Source organism: Arvicola amphibius, chromosome 3 (genome assembly GCF_903992535.2).
Source record: "Arvicola amphibius chromosome 3, mArvAmp1.2, whole genome shotgun sequence".
NCBI classification, from domain to species: domain Eukaryota; kingdom Metazoa; phylum Chordata; class Mammalia; order Rodentia; family Cricetidae; genus Arvicola; species Arvicola amphibius.
The window spans coordinates 94,019,041-94,022,739 of NC_052049.1; positions in this window are offsets into that span (position 1 = coordinate 94,019,041).

Sequence of the window (3,699 nt, forward strand, 5' to 3'; positions counted from 1 at the left end):
TCCTATTATAAATGGGACAGTTTCCCTGCTTTCTTTGTCAGTGTATCATTTATATGTAGCAAGATTTCTGTTTTGTATGTTGATTTTGTTTTTTTTTTAAATATTTATTTATTTATTATGTATACAATATTCTGTCTGTGTGTATGCCTGCAGGCCAGAAGAGGGCACCAGACCTCATTACAGATGGTTGTGAGCCACCATGTGGTTGCTGGGAATTGAACTCAAGACCTTTGGAAGAGCAGGCAATGCTCTTAACCACTGAGCCATCTCTCCAGCCCTGTATGCTGATTTTGTATCCTGCTTCTTTTCTCAAAGTGTTGATCAGTTCTAAGAGGTTAATGGCGAACTCTTCAGGGTCTTTTGTGTAAAGCAATATGTTATCTTCAAACAGGGATGCTTAGACTTCTCTTATTGTTTGTATCATTATTTATCTTTTCTTGTCTTATTTCTGTAGCAAAGACGTCAAATACTATATTGAATAGAAGTAGATTTAATGGATGCCCTTTTAACTTTAATGATTTCTTTTACCTTTTAAAAATGTATTTATTAATTGAAATGAAATTGCATTATTTGACCTCCCCACAATTCCTCCTATGTTTCTTCACTCTCAAGTTGGTAACCTCTTTCTGTTCTTTAATTATTATTTTTAGATGCATACTGTTAATCCCAAAGATTGGAGGAGAAAGACCACTAACCCAAATCCTCACAGCTGAATTAATAAAAGCAAGAAATTAATTAAAGCAAAATTTTTTATATGTATATATGACTGCCTCCCCATAAGGTGGGGTTTGAGAGGAAGAAAGCAAGGTTTTCTGATTTTTAATTATTTATTATTATTTTTATTGAGCTATATATTTTTCCCTGCTTCCCTCCCTTCCTCTCCTTTCCCCCTCTACCCTCCCCATGACCTCCACACTCACGATTTACTCAGGAGATCTTGTCTCTTTCTCCTCACTATTTAGATCCATGCGTGTCTCTCTGGGGTCTACTTTGTTGTCTGGGTTCTCTGGGGCTGTAGACTGTAAACTGGTCTTTCTTTGCTTTATGTCTAAAAGCCACTTCTGAGTGAGTACATATTATATTTCCCTTTCTGGGTCTAGTCACTTCATTGTACAAGGAAGGCAAGGGTTTTATAGCTTAGGGGTAGGGGGCTTCCAAATGGGGGATTTGGCAGACAAAATAGGTGAGGTTACAAAAGCAGAACATCAGCACAACATGTTAGTAAGAACACGACCTCCAGAAATAAGGATGTTATTAAAAGGTGGTCATAACAACAGGTAGTCTTAACAATGTTATCGTAATAACATTTCTGAAACAAAGATAGGGCTATAACATTTTTATGAACTTTTTGAAACAAAGACATGATTCCCATTTCTGGAGTATGCTGTAAAAATCATTTGTAAAGGTTATGGGAGGCATAGCCCAATCCTTGAGAAAAAGAGGTTCAATTATAAACAAGAACAAACTGAATTCGCCTTTACTATAATACGGCTTTTGAGACTAAGATGGAGACAAGATGGTTCTTCAATATTTGTATGTGAATATATGTGTGCATACAAACACCATCTGTGAGTGCCGATTTTTGTTGTTTATGTGCATATGGTTTCATGGCTGACAACTATGTATTATCCAACCAAACGGAAAACTCATCCCTGGGAAAGGCCAATTGGGGAATCTTTTGGCTTTACTGAAGACATGTTCTGTGCCTTTGGCCTGGAAGTCTTCACTTTCTCAGCCCATAATGCTTACATTTGATCTATTCATGACCAAAGTTCCTGCACACTCTTTTCACAAGGCCCTTTATTATTTTCTTATTTTCTTTGATTGAACGGTCCAGTTTCTCTACTTTGACTTCAAGCTTTGTTATTCTTTTTTCCACATGACTTTTAGGAGAGTTTTGAATTGTTCATTTCCATTCATTTCAGCTTGGGTTTTCTACCACATTTCTATCTCGTCATTAAATTCAATTGTCATAGTTTGCATTGTCTTCATTATTTCCTTTAGTATGTCACTTATTTCTTCAGTTGGTAGGTAGTTGGATGTCTGGCCTTCCACAACCCAAAGGTTGATGCTGCAATGACTCAAGATGCTTGCTTCAGTTGAAACTGCATCTGGAATCCTGGGTGTGAACTTGGGAGGCCTCCTCACGAGAGTGGGCCAATCAGAAACTTGGTGTTAGGACTGGGAGAGATCACTTGATGTGGATGTCTTAAGAAAGATGGTTTCTGTGCCACACAGGGTCAGCACAGGGCCCATCACCCGGTAAGTAAACAGCCTGAGGCTGATTTGATTGTCAAGCAGTTGTTGCCAACACCTACACTCAGAATCCAGTGCTTGGGCTCAGAAACCATGTGCTGGATACAAGGTGACTTGCTCAGAAGCCCAGTACCAGGACACAAATCTTGGGCATGCACCAGGTATATCTTAGAGGCTGCAGGGACCTCTCTGGGGGCCGGAAGAATGCTTCCTCACTCTCTGCTGCTTTTCTCCTGCTACCAATTCAGTCCACACTACTGAAAATAGGTAAAAAAATATGGGACAATAGTAAATTTTTTAAGTCAAATGTTAATTCTATCTATAAAAGAAGTTCAGTGAGTTGTGTAAAATTTGAGTCTGATTAATTTTGGTGTGTGATGTTTTTATGTTTTTTTATAATAAAGGTTATAAAATTAAAATAAGTAAATAAACAAGACTAACACTAGAGAAGAGCCTTAGTGGACCTTATGTTACAGCCCTGGGGTAGAAGCACAGGAGAGGGTGTCCCAGAAAACTCTGCGTGAACCTAAACAGCTGCTTATATAACCCAATAAGGGGTGTTTGGATGAATCCCATCAACTTCTGTTAACTTCAGCCACAGACATGGGTTCTGGACATCACTTCTTAATATTAGCATTCCCTAGTACTTATATCTTGAATTGTTTTCATTATTCCATTCAACTGTTTGTGTTTTCATGGTCTTATTAAGACATTTATTCATATCCTCTTCAAGGTCCTTGAACATATTCATAATTGCTATTTTGAAGTCCTTGTCTTGGACTTCAGCCAAATTGATTTTCTTGGGACTTATTACAATGGGGTTGTTGGTTTCTCGGTTGTTGACATCCATGCTTTGTTATGGGGATCAAGGCATCTGGAGTTGTGGCGTTGGTAGTGTTCTTGGTGTAGATGTCTCGTCTCGTCTTTGATGGGGGATGTTCAGGTCTTGGGTTGCTATTCCCCCAATCCGGGTCCTGTTTAAGTGTGACATCTCGTGGGTTCCTGGTGGATAGCAGTTCTGTGGGCCAGCAGGAAGTTACTAAGAAGTGGAAATGGACTAAAATCTAATCAGCTGTGGTGAATGTGGGCTCCCTGGTCTTCACCAGGCAGTTCTGTGGGGCAGCAGGGAGTCATTAAGAGGGTGGAGGTGGGCCAGAAGGGAAGGATAAAAGGGGACCCAGGCTCTTCACCAAGAAGCTGAGTTCCAAGGAGACAGAGGTTGATGGGAGGAGCTCAAGCAAATCTTTCAAAACTTGTGTTTTCTTTCAGGTGCTAACATCTCAGCAGCACTTACCTCTCTAGCATCCTCGGGCATTGGATTGGCAGTCCTTGGATCTTTCTGCTCCACTGAGCGACAGAGCCTATTAAGTCAGAGATTCCTTTCAGTGGTGGACCTGAAACAGGGAAGAGGGAGGGGGATGAGTGCAAAAGTGCTCAGAAAAC